General features: G+C 38.6%; 1 protein-coding gene across 10 annotated transcripts in view; it reads left to right on the top strand.

Annotated features, from left to right (window-relative positions):
• Window positions 1-17,733, top strand: part of PLCB4 (phospholipase C beta 4) — a 415,724-nt gene that overhangs the window by 238,733 nt on the left and 159,258 nt on the right. The gene's annotated exons all lie outside the window — the stretch shown is intronic.

Genomic DNA, 17,733 nt, shown 5'->3' on the forward strand with positions numbered 1-17,733 from the left:
TTCATATTAAAAAAGCCAGTTTTTTTTTTTTTTTGGCCTCATAGTTGCTTTATAAACAAAAACAAAAACAAAACCTTCTTGGAGATCTTTGTGTTGCTCACTTTTATATGTCTCTTGATAGCTTGACCCATCCTTCCAAGCAGTCATTTCGTAGCAGTGACCTCTGCTCAGGACATGTTTGGATGTCTGAAGTGCTAGAAGAGCACCAGTAGGGGTAGGGTCTTATCTTAGGAGGCCACTGAAAACAAGGAATGAAGTCCTGGAGAGGAGAAAAGGATGGTGATACCACAGGATTGCCATGGGAAGGAGAATCCAAAGAGCAAAAAAGATGGGGACAAAGGGGTGGATGAAACAGACAGGTGGAAAGAGGATCAGTAGAGTATAGGGTGAAGGTGGGAGGTTAAGAAAGACCAGGGCCAAGATAAGGACATTGAGTTTGAAGGCTAAGAGGTCCAACTACTCAAAATGGCATTTTGAACAGAATAGGTGAGGTAGATTCCATATTTTAAGACATTTATTGAGTCTATACGTAGGAAATGGTGATATTGAGCAAAGCTGCTTTTTATTATTTAAGGAAAATTGGCCGTGGGAGGGTGTGACATAGGTAGTCAAAATATACCTTACCTTAATTGTAAGCCTTTCTCTCTTTAAAACTTCAGGGCATGATAATTGATTTAGTGACAGTAGATGTTTTGTGCACAGAGCCTGATTTAACTTACATTCATGTAAGGGTCATAATTGAATCCCATTTCCTTTCCTGTTTCACCTTGGGGGTTGTTTTCAATTGGGGCAGAATAAAAATAAAAATATATGTAATGGCTTACTCAACACTTGTGATTTCATCCAAGTTAAATGCAGGCAACCACATTAATTTTGTTAAAATGCCCACTATGAATATTCCAAAATAACATCGTAGGCCAGCACGTCAGGCACCCAGTGACTAGATCCTGATGTTTTGACCAAACTAAGTTTTCTCCACATTTAGAACACTACTCTAAAAACAAAGCTAAGAATTAAAGACACAGTGATCTTTTTAGAGTGAAAATTATTTTATGAGAGCATTAAAAAAATAAGAAACAAATTCATTTTTCTTTTGAATAATGTTTGTATTTCCTGATTTTGAAGCTGGGTAACAAGGATTTCTGTCCTTAGCTAAGTTCAAAGTAGGAAATTGGATAGTGATCGTGACTTAGGTGTCTCCTTCGTGGAGGCAATCCTCATTTTTGGTTTAACTATCTCTCATTAAAGCAGCTTAAATACAATCCCAGGAAAAGATGACTTCCCCTTATCTTGGTCGGAGGCTATATCTTTATTGTTTTTACTGAATTTAAGGAACTTTTGTCATGAGAACCAAGGTCAGACAGAGAGTTTAAAGTTAAAAGGTTTCAGTTCTGGTTCTACCATCATTTGAGGGAGGCTTAGCTTTCTGAACTCTGCTTTGCACATTTTGCAGTTGGGTTATGATTTCTCACTTAAAGAGAGTCTGTGAAAATACTTGATAAAATGTAAGCTGTTACATTGATACTGGGTGCCCTGGCTGGAAGAGCTGTGTGAAGCTTGGAGGGTCGGCGGTGATGAGCCCCCAACTACTCCATCAGGGCTGAGTGGTGACAGCAGCCACTTTGATTTCTCGTTATGGCAGGAAATCCAGCCTCTCTTGCCTAATGAGAGAATCTTCCTCCTAGTCTTCAGGTCAGGTCGCTGACTTCTTTCTTTAAAAGCATGCCTGCAATCTTGTAGCATTTCAGAATAGACTGGGTCAAACTTTACCCTTTAAGAAACAAAATAATTGATTGCAGACACAGGGACCCAAGCGATTTTCAGTAACTTTGCTTATTAGTGCTGACACTTGGGGGAACCAAGGGCTTGTCTGACAAAGGGGCAGGGAATTTAGTTACAAAAGCTCTGTTTTGGCTCTCTTTTCCCAGCCTGCTGATATGGCTTGAATTAGAAGTTAGCGACATTTGCTAAAATAAAATACGATGTGAACTCTTGGGAATTGCTTCACATCCGACTTCTCTGACCCCCGATATCCTTCCCATGCCTCTGGGCCTTGAGGGATGTTTTTCAGTTTCTATATAAGCAATGGAAGCAGACACATTTCAAAATAACCCCGCAAAAGCACACATGGTATGAAAGGAACAATTATTTGAAGGCTGTTGACCTTACCAGCATTGGGCAAGCGTCTGGCATCTTGAAAGTCTGCTTTGATACTGGAGAGCTGTTCTAGAAATGTCACCATGTCATCACCTTGTCAGTTGCTCCTCAATACACAATAGTAATGCATTGTTTTTCATCTTACTTGAAGCTGTCTCAATGTGGCTTTCCTTTTAGGAAATAAAATATATTTCAGGAAGGACATATATGGTTCTTAAATAACATCTACATTTATTTGCAGCCCAAATAATGTTTAATCACACTCACCGAGACTAGAAGGAATCAGAAACATGACTATTTCAGCCTCTAGTTTCTACGAACAAGGAAACTAAGGCTCCAAGAACTTAAGGGGCTTCCTCAAGGTCCCACAAGTACTTGGGACAGAGCTGGGACTGGAATCCAGGTCATCCATCTCTGTTGTCCTGCCGTTTCCATTCCAGCCAGCTGCATAGGTCATATTAATTTAATATTAATTGTGGAACCAATAATATATAATTAAAGTCAGACTCTTTTTTAGGGTGTGACCAAATTATTTATAGAGCCATAAAATTTGGATCATTCTAATTCACTTTTCTAATGTCACCTTAGAAGACCTATTTCAAATTGTGTGACCATTGGTACTGGTATTTATTAGGCAAATGGTAGTGAAGCAGGTGAAATGTTCAGTGTCCTGCTGGTCTATTGGACAAAGCCAAAGACGGCACATTTTCTAACACACGAATCTGGTTTTTCTGTGCATTCTCATGTACATAAACCAATGTATGCAGTAAGTTCCCTGCCTTGTTGGAAATAATGGTTAATTATATGATGCCACACCTGGGGAAAAAAAAAACAAAAACAAAAACACAAAGACCTTTAACACTGTTTCCATAAATGAACTGAGGTTAAAGATTTTGCTTCTTTTTCCTTTCAGACTAATTGTACTTTTGTGCATAAAAACAAACAAACGAACAAAAAAAACAAAAAAACAAAAAAAGAGAAAGGTTTAGGGACTTTGGAAAGAATTTGCACGAATAGAAAAAAATAAAGTCAACCTCCTAAAACCTTAAATTTCATGAAATTTTTTCTCACTGTCTCTGTTTTATTAGTTCCATCTCTAGCCTTAGTTTTAAGCTTTTGAGAATGGAGGTAGAACAATTTTGAACATGTAAGGAGATAATTGAATTTGTGTGAGATTTTGAGGATTATTTAGGTTACAACTCTTTGACCACGGTTTATTTTCAGGTCATGTGGTACACCTGTGTGTATGAACATATAAAAGCTGGTTAATTTTGGATACCTTTTAGCTCACAACCTAAGGAAAATATTTGATTTTCTCCTTTTATGGTCTGGACTCAGTTCCAATATGCATGGCCTTATACTTTATTCTCATCTTATGACTCTTGTATAATAATAGCAAAGACCTAGTAATAAAATCACTTGGAGAATGTTTAAATACCAGGAATCTTGATTAAATTTGAACCCATTGTCTGTGTATGTTTATCTTAATAAGAAAATCATTTTTACAATAAAGGATTCTTCAAGCTCTTGAATGTGTGCCTGGTCCTAGTCCAAAACAGTGTCCCTGTTTTTTGTGAAGTCCTGTCTTGCAGTCTTCAGACTTATTCCATACACACGCCCAAGGCAACATTCAATAGATTGTTCAAGTGAAGATAAAATAAAAATCTTTCCTTTGAAATATGCAGATAATTAAGGCAAAATCAGGCCTCTAAAGAGAGCTTTATTCTCCCTTGATACATGTGATTCATGTTGGTGATGTTTTGCCTAATAATTGTGGCAGATAATAATTTGCGAGTCCCAGGGCAAATGAAGGGCAAAGTATGGAGGGCTGGGCACCAGAGAGAAGACCTTATGAACAGCCCAGGAGGCCTTCTCTAAAGAGGGAGTCTCTGTGGATAAGAAAACCGCGCACCCCATGAGTATATGCCCAGGGCGTGGTCCCACGTTGGAGGACCCAGAAGCCAATCTGAGCAGCCCTCAAGGGGAATCGGTGGTCAGAGGTCTGAGCTAAGGGTGGGACACAGCAGATGGGAGGTTGGGATGTACAGCCTAAAAGTCATGTATGGGCCCCACCAGGCTACAGAGCCAGGTGAATATGGAAACTTGTTCTCAGGCTGGGTCCCAGCCAGGCAGCAGGGGGTCAGCATGGTATGAGTTGGGAACAGCATTTCAAGATCCTGGAGGGGAAAGCAGGTACATACAAAAAGGGTACCAACACGTGCATTTGGATAACAGGAGATGTGTTAGCATACTGTATTTGTTTTTCTCTTTCTGACTTCACTCTGTATGACAGACTCTAACTCCAGCCACCTCACTACAAATACCTCCATTTCATTTCTTTTTATGGCTGTGTAATATTCCATTGTATATATGTGCCGCATCTTCTTTATCCATTCATCTGATGATGGACACTTAGGTTGCTTCCACGTCCTGGCTATTGTAAATAGAGCTGCAATGAACATTTTGGTACATGACTCTTTTTGTATTATGGTTTTCTCAGGGTATATGCCCAGTAGTGGGGTTCCTGCGTCTTATAGTAGTTCTATTTTTAGTTTTTTAAGAAACCTCCATACTGTTCTCCATAGTGGCTCTATCAATTTACATTCCCACCAATGGTGCAAGAGGGTTCCCTTTTCTCCACACCCTCTCCAGCATTTATTGTTTCTAGATTTTTTGATGATGGCCGTTCTGACTGGTGTGAGATGATACCTCAATGTAGTTTTGATTTGCATTTCTCTAATGAGTAGTGATGTTGAGCACTCTTTCATGTGTTTCTGAGCAATCTGTATATCTTCTTTGGAGAAATGTCTATTTAGGTCTTCTGCCCATTTTTGGATTGGGTTGTTTGGTTTTTTGATATTGAGTTACATGAGCTGCTTGTAAATTTTGGAGATTAATCCTTTGTCAGTTGCTTCATTTGCAAATATTTTCTCCCATTCTGAGGGTTGTCTTTTCATCTTGTTTATATTTTCCTTTGCTGTGCAAAAGCTTTTATTTTCATTAGGTCCCACTTGTTTATTTTTGTTTTTATTTCCCTTAAATTAGGAAGTGGGTCAAAAAGGATCTTGCTGTGATTTTTGTCATAGAGTGTTCTGCCCATTTTTTCCTCTAAGAATTTTATAGTGTCTGGCCTTACATTTAGGTCTCTAATCCATTTTGAGTTTATTTTTGTGTATGGTGTTAGCGAGTATTCTAATTTCATTCTTTTACATGTAGCTGTCCAGTTTCCCCAGCACCACTTATTGAAGAGGCTGTCTTTTCTCCATTGTATATTCTTGCCTCCTTTATCAAAAATAAGGTGACCATATGTGTGTGGGTTTATCTCTGGGCTTTCTATCCTGTTCCATTGATCTATATTTCTGTTTTTGTGCCAGTACCATACTGTCTTGATTACTGTAGCTTTGTAGTATAGTCTGAAGTCAGGCAACCTCATTCGTCCAGCTCTGTTTCTCTTTCTCAAGATTGCTTTGGCTATTTGGAGTCCTTTGTGTTTCCATACAAATTGTGAAATTTTTTGTTCTAGTTCTGTGAAAAATGCCATTGGTAGTTTGATAGGGATTGCGTTGAATCTGTAGATTGCTTTGGGTAGTATAGTCATTTTCACAATGTTGATTCTTCCAATCCAAGAACATGATATATCTCTCCATCTGTTTGTATTATCTTTAATTTCTTTCATCATGTCTTACAGTTTTCTGCATACAGGTCTCTTGTCTCCTTGAGTAAGTTTATTCCTAGGTATTTTATTCTTTTTGTTGCAGTGGTAAATGGGAGTGTTTCCTTAATTTCTCTTTTAGATTTGTTGTCATTAATGTATAGGAATGCAAGAGATTTCTGTGCATTAATTTTGCATCCTGCTACTTTACCAAATTCATTGTTTAGTTCTAGTAGTTTTCTGGTAGTCTTTAGGATTCTGTACATATTGCATCGTGTCATCTGCAAAGAGTGACAGCTTTACTTCTTCTTTTCCGATTTGGATTCGTTTTATTTCTTTTTCTTCTCTGTTTGCTGTGGCTAAAACTTCCAAAACTATGTTGAATTATAGTGGTGAGAGTGGGCAACCTTGTCTTGTTCCTGATCTTAGTGGAAATGGTTTCAGTTTTTCACCATTGAGGACAATGTTGGCTGTGGGTTTGTCATATATGGCCTTTATTATGTTGAGGTAAGTTCCCTCTATGCCTACTTTCTGGAGGGTTTTTATTGTAAATGGGTGTTTTTATCCTTCAATTTATTAATATGGTGTATCACATTGATTGATTTGCATATATTGAAGAATCTTTGCATTCCTCGCATAAAGCCCACTTGATCATGGTGTATGATCCTTTTAATGTGCTGTTGGATTCTTTTTGCTAGTATTTTGTTGAGGATTTTTGCATCTATGTTCATCAGTGATATTGGCCTGTAGTTTTCTTTCTTTGTGACATCTTTGCCTGATTTTGGCATCAGGGTGATGGTGGTCTTGTAGAATGAGTTTTGGAGTGTTCCTCCCTCTGCTATATTTTGGAAGAGTTTGAGAAGTATAGGTGTTAGCTCTTCTCTAAATGTTTGATAGAATTCACCAGTGAAACCATCTATTCCTGGGCTTTTGTTTGTTGGAAGATTTTTAATCACAGTCTCAATTTCAGTGCTTGTGATTGTTCTGTTTATATTTTCTGTTTCTTCCTGCTTCAGTCTCGGAAGTTTGTTCTTTTCTAAGAATTTGTCCATTTCTTCCAGGTTGCCCATTTTATTGGCATAGAGTTGCTTGTAGTAATCTCTCATGATCCTTTGTATTTTTGCAGTGTCAGTTGTTACTTCTCCTTTTCCATTTCTAATTCTATTGATTTGAGTCTTCTCCCTTTTTTCTTGATGAGTCTGGCTAATGGCTTATCAATTTTGTTTATATTCTCAAAGAACCAGCTTTTACTTTTATTGATCTTCGCTATTGTCTCCTTCATTTCTTTTTCATTTATTTCTGATCTGATCTTTATGATTTCTTTCCTTCTGCTAACTTTGGGTTTTTTTTGTTCTTCTTTCTCTAATTGCTTTAGGTGTAAGGTTAAGTTGTTTATTTAAGATGTTTCTTGTTTCTTGAGGTAGGATTGTATTGCTATAAACTTCCCTCTTAGAACTGCTTTTGCTGCATCCCATAGGTTTTGGGTTGTCATGCTTTCATTGTCATTTGTTTCTAGGTAATTTTGATTTCCTCTTTTATTTCTTCAGTGGTCTCTTGGTTATTAAGTAGTGTATTGTTTTGCCTGCATGTATTTGTATTTTTTACAGATTTTTTCCTGTAATGAAAATAAATAAATAAATAAATAAAGTTATTAAAATAAAAAATAAACAATTATTATTAAAAATAAAATATTTTAAAAGTAATAAAAAAAGAATAAAAAAGAAAGAAAGAAAGAAGAGAACAACCAAACCAAAAAAGAAATCCACCAATGATAAGAAGTGCTAATTACTAAAAAAAAACAAAAACAAAAAACAAAACAAACAAAAAACATGGACAGACAGAACCCTAGGACAAATGTAAAAGCAAAGCTGTACAGACAAAATCACACAAAGAAGCATACAAATACACACTCACAAAAAGAGAAAAAGAAAAAAAAAAATATATATATATATATATATTGTTGCTCCCAAAGCCCACCGCCTCAATTTTGGGATTATGCATTGTCTATTCAGGTATTCCACAGATGCAAGGTACATCAAGTTGATTGTGGAGATTTAATCCGCTGCTCCTGAGGCTGCTGGGAGAGATTTCCCTTTCTCTTCTTTGTTCGCACAGCTCCTGGGGTTCATCTTTGGATTTGGCCCCGCCTCTGCCTGTAGGTTGCCTGAGGGCGTCTGTTCTTCGCTCAGACAGGACAGGGTTAAAGTAGCAGCTGATCAGTGGGCTCTGGCTCACTTAGGTCCAGGGGAGGGAGGGGTACGGAATGTGGGGCAAGCCTGCAGCGGCAGAGGCTGGCGTAACATTGCAGCAGCCTGAGGTGTGCCGTGTGTTCTCCCAGGGATGTTGTCCCTGGATCACGGGACCCTGGCAGTGGCAGGCTGCACAGGCTCCCGGGAAGGGAGGTGTGGATAGTGACCTGTGCTTGCACACAGGCTTCTGGGTAGCTGCAGCAGCAGCCTTAGCGTCTCATGCCCATCTCTGGTGTCCACGCTGTTAGCCGCGGCTCATGCCCGACTCTGGAGCTCGTTTACGTGGTGCTCTGAATCCTCTCTCCTCAGGCACCGCGAAACAATGGTCTCTTGCCTCTTCGGCAGCTCCAGACTTTTTCCCGGACTCCCTCCCGGCTAGCTGTGGCGCACCAGCCCCCTTCAGGCTGTGTTCACACAGCCAACCCCAGTCCTCTCCCTGGGATCTGACCTCCCAAGCTGGAGCCTCAACTCCCAGTCCCTGCCCGCCCCAGCAGGTGAGCAGACAAGCCTCTTGGGCTGGTGAGTGCTGGTTGGCTCCGATTCTCTGTGCGGGAATCTCTCTGCTTTGCCTTCCGCACCCTTGTTGCTGCGCTCTCCCCCGTGGCTCCAAAGCTTCCCCCCCTCTGCCACACCCTGTCTCTGCCTGCAAAGGGCCTTCCTAGTGTGTTGAAACCTTTCCTCGTTCACATTTCCCTCCCAGAGGTGCAGATCCCGTCCCTATTCTTTTGTCTCTGTTTTTTCTCTTTTCTTTCGCCTTTCCCAGGTACGTGGGGGAGTTTCTTGCCTTTTGGGAAGTCTGAGGTCTTCTTCCAGCGTTCAGTAGGTGTTCTGTAGGAGTTGTTCCACATGTAGATGTACTTCTGATGTATTTGTGGGGAGGAAGGTGATCTCCACATCTTACTCTTCCGCCATCTTGAAGGTCTCTCCCCGTAATACTGTTAAGCCAAGGACTTACTAAATATTGAGGAAATGGAACCTCAGAAAGCTTCATACTTGCTGCTCTGAACATCTGACACGGAATCCTCCTTCACCAATATTGGTCCCTAAACCCGGTCCCTATTAATAAATAAATATACTTATTATGTATTTATGATGAATTTAATAGATGAATCATGGCAAAGGCCTTAAGTTTCTTTAGTTCAGAATTCCTTAAAGACTAAATCCAGCACCACCATAATCTGTTTTATTTCTAAACATAAGCATACTAGAAGTTTCAGAGTTAATACCCAAGTTTTAGTCAGTATTATTAAGTAACTCCTTCCTAAGAATCAGTTATAACTGGTGTGTGTGAGGTTCCTGATGTACAGTCAAGATTTTAAATCTTGAAAGGAAAAGAACATGTTAGAGTTTTATGTATTAGTCTCTTCCTGGTATTTGTTCTTGCCAGGAATTCTGGTGGAAAACATGGACATAAAAATTGATTTATGTGAAAAAAATAATTTTAATGTCATCTTCTCTTTACTTTCAACAGCATTTTTCTTGAATATAAAAATTATAATCACTGTAAATGTTAAAATACAGAAAGTGTTAAAAAAATTAAAATCACCTAAAATTATGTCACCACAATGTAACTACTGTTTGTACAATATTTTGCTGTATATTTTTCTTGTCTTTTTCCTCTATTAAAAAGTGTGTGTGTGTGTTTGTGTGTGTGTAAGGAACGTGTACATAACATAAAAATTTGGATCATACTTGCAAACAATTTTGTAACCAGCTTTTTTACTTGCTTAATAATATATTGAGAGCATTTGTATTTGCTTGACAAGAGTTGTGAATATTTTTAGAAACTATTCTAAATTTGCTCTTGTTCAGCAAAGAACTATTCATTGAAAGCATTATTTTTAATGGGCACAGAATATTTAAATACTATCGTATATGTAACCAATTGCTTACTGTTGCTTATATAAAGATGACTTTTTTCTCCCATAAACAGCACAGCAGTGAGAAAGTATCTTTGTACATAGATTTTGTATACATTTTCAAGGCTATAGAAATGTATTGCAAAATTCTTTTTCATCAAACTATACAAGAATGCCCTTACCTCCAACCCTGGACATTGCCTATTATCATTTTCTTAGTCCTGCACCCTTTATATGCTTTTTAAAAAGGTTATTTAATGGCTTGATTAAAATGGAGTTATTTTTAGCAAATGGAGAAATTATCATTAATGATGCAATATATCAGTGTCAAATTAAATTCTTACTTGAAGTAAAGCCATTTATTTAAAGGCTCTGGATCATCTGCTGTAGCTGTACTTCTGTTTTTAGAAATATAAGGATTACCTTATTTAAAGATTGAGGAGCAGGACGTTGAAATGTGCTTGATGGAGTCAACTAATTGACTTTTCGTCAGTGGAATTTTTATCCCAACCCTCTGTGTTCTGGGAAAAAATGTTGGTTGTTCTCAACATGGGGTCATTTAAGGCCATGAGTTATTTGGTTTAATGGGATTTATATGGTTGGATAGGGAAGGGATTAATTCTTTATGGAACTTTTTTGTTGTAAGGTGGAAGGTAAAAGGTAAAAGTTTCACTTAAGAAAATCCATAACTGAGCCATGGTGCCTGTTTGTTTACTTGAGAGCTGTATGTTATCAAGTGGAAGCAAGCACTTTTTCAAACGAATTCATTTGTTCACAAATAGAAACAAAAAGTGGAGAATGTCTTGGTTGGCTTGGGGGAAGCTGCAGGGTTTATTTAAAGTTCGTATTTATTGCTGAGGTGCAAAACTGTTAAATGGCATTTGGATCCAGGGGAAAGATATACTATAGAAATTACTTTTCAAAGGGGCATTGGAATAGGACAGGAGTTATCTGAGTTCATTTCTAGATGACATTCTATTCTACTTTTCTTTCTGTCTTTCTTCGATTCAGTTGAACAAACACATGTTGAATGCCCGTCCCTCAAGGTAGATCTGTCCCTTCTCCTTTTCAGATTGATTTGGCAACTTGCTATGCCCAGCTTCAGTGGGCCCACTGTATTTGTTTCCTTGAGCTGCTGTTAAAAAAGTTACCACAAACTAGTGGCTGAAAGCAGCAGAAGTTTATTCTCTCATAGTTCTGGAGGCCAGAAGTCTGAAATCAAGGTGTCTTCAAGACCACACGTCCTCCAGGCTGGAGAGAAGAACCCGTGCCTTGCCTCTTCCAGCTTCTGGTGACTGCCAACACTCCTTGACTTGTGGCCGCATCACTCCAATCTCTGCCTCAGTGGTCACATTGCCTCCCCTTTCATCTGTGTCAAATCTCCCCCTGCCTCCCTTTTATAAGGACACTTGTGATAGCATTTCGGGCCCCCTGGGAAGATCCAAGAGAATCTCTCCATCTTCAAGATCCTTAACTTAATCACATCTGCAAAGTCCTTTTTTGCTATATAAGGTAATGCCTATAGGTTTCAGATATTAGGATATAGGTATCTTCTGGGGGCCGTGATTCAGCCTGCGATACCCAGGACCTTAAATATACCTGATCTTGTGTACATCCCCCTGTCTGCTCTCTACCAGAACATGAGGCATAGGTCCAGAAACAAAAAATTATTTGCCAAAGTTTTGACCCAACTTGCCTGGGAGAAGAGTTGACTCCATAATTGAGCTAGCATATCTGGGATAGGTAGTCTGGTAAGCTTTGAAGACCACCCTCTAGCCAGGGAGACCAGACAGCAGATCTAAAGATGCGGGGCAGAGCAGACCAGCAAACAAAGAGCTGCCCTTCCTCGGTTCACCCCAACTGAATGGGTGAGTGGATGGAAAGCCATCTTCTTGGGTGATGGGCACATCCTCCTTGAGTATTTGGAACTCCACAGCCGACCTGAGCTCCCTGGTGGTCCTCCCCACTAACGCTTTCAGTCCCTCATCGTCTTTAAAAGGAGCTTTTTGCCACTTGCTCTGAAACAAGGTCTTCTAGGGACTCCCCCTCTCTCTCATCCCCTCCCTGCAACCCTGGGAGTTTTTCCTCTGTAGCCAATGTAACAGCTAATCCATTCCAGTTGCGTAAGAATTTAGAAACAATGAGACTATTTAAAAGCCCACTGGCCTCCCTCCAGTAGCCGCTCAAGGTGTTTACTCTGGAAAAGGTACTGAGTTCTATATCCATTCTTTGTGTAAATTCTCCTTTACTTGCCGTGTTCCTTAAGAAGGACCCTTTCCTGTGGGCTCTGTGGGGTGAGGTAATGTTCTTCCAGGAGACAACTGAACCATGAAGTATCTTGTAAATGAGACCTTAGAAGGCCAACGAGAGAATTTGAGGAGAGGAGACTTTGGCATGGCAGTGAAAGCGTTCTGTTTTTTGTTTGCTTTTTGGTTTTTTATCAGTTAGCTGTGGGTGGAGCTTTGAGATCATTGCAAAAAGAGTGGCCAGTTCCCCGCTCCCTGACTTTTAAAAGAAGTAACTATTTGTCCCTTTAATTTTTTCTGGAGTCATTTGGATTGTGACACATACCTCATTTATTCCCGTTTAATAATCAGTTACCTCGATCAAACTGCTATTAAACATGACTGGCTGGGCCAGTGTTTTCTGCTCTGCAGGTCATAGTTGTACCATCTACATAAAATAAGCCAGCCGCTGGCCCTAATGCCAGATCTGAGGAAGTATTTCCGAGACAGTTCAAGGAGCAGTCCCCCTTCCCCCAATCCTGTTTAAAATTGGGAAAATTCAGGATACTCCAATGTCATTTTTCTGAAATGCCACTTAACTTGTTCAGAAATCCAGAGCTCAGGAAAAGTAAGCAGTGAGATGAGCTCCTACCTACACTGTCAACCTCTTTAGAGATTAAGGTCACAATTACCCTCCTCTTTGCATTAGCCCCCACCAACATCCTTCACATAATTAGACCATTATGATGGAATTAGTACCCAAGGTAGAATGAATATTTTAGTAGTAAGGATAGTAGTGAAATCGGAGAAACATCATGTACTGAGGACATCTGCCATGTGTCCTTTTACTGAAAAGATCCTGGGAGAACCGGAGTTAAACCAATGAAAGATGATACAAGTTGATATAAGCTGTCTTTTAATTTCATTTTTGGTATGAGCATTTCATATCGCAAGCCCCTTGTTGCTATTCCCTTTAAAATAAAACCAAAGGAAATATTGAAAAGGATGGTTGGCAGGAGTGGAAAGATCATAGAACACATAAAGGCCTGCAGAGGAGAGGTGTTTCGCCCACCGGGGAAGCCACCATGTTGTTTCTTCATCCTTCTTTAATGCTAACACTTAGGTCCCTGTAGTTGACTCATCTTATTATAGATAACTGAACAACACACCCATGACAGCCTGAGGGGGGTCTGCAGGTCCGTTTTTCGCTGCAGATCTGTTTTATGACATAGAAGACAGGAATGCATATCATTGCACTAGAAGCTTGCTTTGACACTGCCTTGGGTGGAGGGACTGTGTGTGTGGACACTGAGAAATAGGCATGGAAAGACACAGAGAGAGGCAGACGAAGAGGAACAGAGAAGCAGAGAGAGAGAGGAAGAGAGACCCAGTCACAGCCATTGTGGGAGACTGAGACATGGACCAGCCTACTCACGGATGGACTCTCTTCTCCCATTGGCATGGCTTGTCTGCCTTGGCTTTCCATGCGAGGCCTTGGTACTGATGAATAGAGGGCTGCTTCCTGCCTCAGTCTGGGCTGGTTAGAATGCCCTTCATGCTTTCATCGGTTTTTAGCCTGGTCAGGAATAAATATTGGATGAGTTTCTCCTTCAAACACCAATGGTTGCCATTGTGAAGAAGCTATCTTGAAACGTGTCCTAATGTGCTCTTCGTCTGCTTTAAATTATTTGGGACTAAAGATTCATGCGTTTGCCTATCTGTGTGATTTCAACTTTTTTTTTTTCCCTTTTGAAATTTGCATTCTTTTTTATTTACACAAGCAGCACATGAATGCAGGAATATATTCCCATAATAAAAAAGTCCAGGACAGAGATAACAGGAAAGATATCTTGACTTTCAGCCCCAAGCTTTGTTCCCTCCCCAGAAGTAAGCAGAGTCATAAATTTGCAAGGTTCTTTCCAAACTTTTTAATAATTTATTTGTATGTACGAATATTTACCTAGAAAAATATATAGTTTTGCCTTGTGTGTGTGTGTGTTTTTACTACACTGTTCATGTCATTCTGTGGCTGTGTATTTAGGTAAGTGGTGTCACACTGTTCCTATTCCATATCATTACATGGCTTGCTGCAAAAACGTGGTTTTCATGTAATGGTATGTGTTAGAGGCTTTTCACATTCAGCTTCACATCATCTTGTAATGTGTGCACGTATTAGACTTTGCTCCTTAGTGAATCACATTGATTGTTTTCAGTGTGGAAACATCCCAAATTATTCTTTCAGTAACTTTCTGGAATAGATTGGTTTATATTTTACCAGAGGTTTTTCTCTGTGAGAATAAGCTCTAGGGTTGGTTGGTTGGTTGGTTGGTTTCTTAGTAACCCTTTGTGGTGTCGTTGTCAGGGTCTGATAAGGGACTTGTGAAATGAGTTGGGTAGTAACTTTATTTTATTTTATTATTTTATTTTATTTTTTTATGTCCTAGAAAAATGTAGGTACACAGGATTTACCTTTTCCTAGAAGATTTGGTAGAACTCACCTGTAAAACCATCTGGGCCTAACCTTTTATGATTTTTTTCAATTTCTCCCAAGATCACTGGTCTGTTTAAGCATCCTGCTCATTTGTTGAGCCAAATTTATTTTAACTTTGAAAAACATCCACTTTAAGTTTTCAAATATTTTGGTTAAAGTTATACATAGTATCTCTTATGGTGTTCACCTTCTCTCTGTATTTACACGCCACCTTTCATCATGGATATTGTGAGTTTATGGTTCTTCCTCATCCTCCTTCCTACCCCAACTCTCTCTCTGTCTCTCTCCCCAACACCTGCCAAATTTTATCTAATATATGCATATTCAGAAAATAATTAACTTTTACCAGTCATTGTTTTACTATTTGGGGTTAGGTTTTAATGTATATATAGTACTCCCATCTTTCGTTTCTAAGAAGTTTATAATTTCTGCTTTGACTATTCTGCTCAAGTCAAGAATTATTTAGAAGTGTGTATGTTTATGTTTATGTTTAATTCCTATGTGTGTAGGTTTTACACACTCTCTGTCATTAATTTATAAGTTGGCCTAGTCATGGTCAGTAAGCATGACCACTGTAATTTCTGACTCTTGAAAAGTACTGAGATTTTCTCTGTGGCCTAATCGTGATCAGATTTTGAGGTTGTTTTATGTGTTTGGGGAAGCCAGGTACAAAGAGAGATTGAAGGAAAGATATATGTGTGTGGGGGGATGCTAAACTCATTAAATAATATATTTAAATTATGTTAACTTGAGTCATTTAAATTGTTTTGGTTAAATTTGTGTGATTTTCAAATCCTCAGTATTCTTCCATTAATTTCTGAGAATCATTATCTCCTAATATATTTGTGATTTTGCCTGTTTCTCTTTGTATTTTCAGTTTTTCAATCTATGTTTTGATGCTGTGTGGTCACATATCTAATGTTAATGACTTAAATAATTTTGATCACCCCTTCTCTTAATATGACTTATCACTGTCTCTTGCTTTTTTCCTTGATGTCTATTTTGTCTAATATTATTAGTGTTACATCTGTTCCTTTCCCAGCGTGTGCCTGTTATCTCTTCTTTTCATCCCTTCATTTTCAAACTTCCTATATAGTTTTTATTTTATAAATATTTCTGGTAAACAACTATAATGTTGCCTAATTTGACAGCCTCTGTCTTTTATAAGTGGATTTAGCCAATTCATATTTATTATAGTTAGTAATATATTGTCATTTTACTTTGTGTTTTCCAGTTATTGTGTGTTCTTCATTTTTTCCCCTCCCTTCCCGCATCTTTTATCTGTTTCCTTTTTAAAGGAGGCTCACATTTCTTCATTCTATTTTTTCCCTCATTTATTTGCAAGTTATACTTTCCATTTAAAATTTTCTATTAGGAAAATTCTTAAATTTTTAACACTCATAATTGATCTTCTATTTTTCTGCCAATATCTAGAGTTTTAACGACCTATATTGCACTTCCTAAAATGTTTTTTACCTCCCTTTGTTCCATATTTCCTTCCCTCCAGCACCTACCTGTGTTGATATAATCTGGAATTTGGATGCTAGATTGTAATTTCTATATATTTTTCTTTTCACTTTTTTCTTTTTGTATAATACATAAGACTTAAGAGTAAAATTTGTCTCTTTTTAAAACTTTTTTCTTCTTTCTTTCTTCCTTCCTTTCTTCCTTCCTTTCCCCTTCCTTCCTTCCTTCCTTCTTTCCTTCCAACCTTACTTGCCATATCTCTTATTTTTCTATATTTCTTTTTCTTCTTGACAGAATATATAATACATTAACTCTTTCAGAGTAGGTTATTAAACCTTTTTGATACCTTGAAAGTCTGTAAATATATCTTCTCCTAACAATTAAACCATTATTCCATTGGTCACAGAGTTTCTAGTCCACAGTTACTTTCCCTCAAAACTTTGCAGTTATTGCTCCGCTGTCTTCTCATGTGTAATACTCTGATGGTGTGCCTGATTCCATGCTGATTTCCATTCAATTCTAAATTGTCTTCTCTCCATGCATCTCTGAGAAATTTCATAACTTCTCTTCATATTGTTTGTTCTTAGTCACCTCAAGGAATGTTTAGGCGTGTGTATCTTTTTCCCCCGTTTATACCTACTGCATCACTGGATTTTTTCACACTGAGAGCACAAATATTTAGATTTCAGAAATGTTCTTCTACTACTCCTTTAATTGTTCCCATCTTTCCGTTTGCTTTACTTTCTCTCCTTCTAATAGAAGACATCCTTCTATAAGGTGGCTTTTGAATCTTCTGTTTCCATTTTCCATCTCTCTAAATTTTTCAGTCATGCTTTCTGTTTCTTTTTGTGTTGTATTCTGTGAGAATTCCTTGACTCAGCACTTCATATGAATTCTCTCTACAGTGCAGGTCCCCTATTTATTAGGAGTTTGACTATAACAATCTTTTTAAAATTTCTAGAATCTGTAGTTAATTGTGTTTTGGGACAAGAATGCACTCTTTCCTCCCTCTGAGGATATCAGCCATCCTTAAGTCAAAGTCAGATTCTGTTTGTCCTGTTAACTCTATATTCTTGGGTGTAAGTTCTTCTATTTACTGTGTTTGGTGTCTGCCTTCCGTGTTCTTTGCATTGCTCAAATATTTGGTGATTCTAATTGGTGATCTTTTTCATTTAAGACACCCTGTTTACAGTTATTGCATGCACACCATGGTGCAGGATGCTAAGAAGCGTGGGTAAAAGGAACACCCAGTTCTTCCTAAGTGTAGGCAGCCACTCTGGACAATGCCAGTCTCCCTTCAATGTCATACTCACTGCCTATGCTACAAAGCAGACATTCTGTTGTTCACTGCATGGCCCAAGAGAGGAGAGGGTGAGAGAGGGCTAAAGAGAGGACCAAGAGAAATAAAAATTACAACTACTCCTACTTGATTCTACAGCCCCATCACCTGTTGACTCCCCCTGGCCATGAGCTCATCTTGTAGTGGAGGCTTGTAGAACCTCTCGCTCTTTGCAGCAGTCCTCTGCTATATGTAGGTTTAGGTGTGTGGTTTCTTTCTTTTATCTGATGACATCAGATTTTATATATACATAATTATTTTATAGGATTTGAAGAGGAAGGGGGAAGCTTCCCA

This window comes from Balaenoptera ricei, chromosome 15, assembly GCF_028023285.1.
Source record: "Balaenoptera ricei isolate mBalRic1 chromosome 15, mBalRic1.hap2, whole genome shotgun sequence".
Classification (NCBI taxonomy): Eukaryota; Metazoa; Chordata; class Mammalia; order Artiodactyla; family Balaenopteridae; genus Balaenoptera; species Balaenoptera ricei.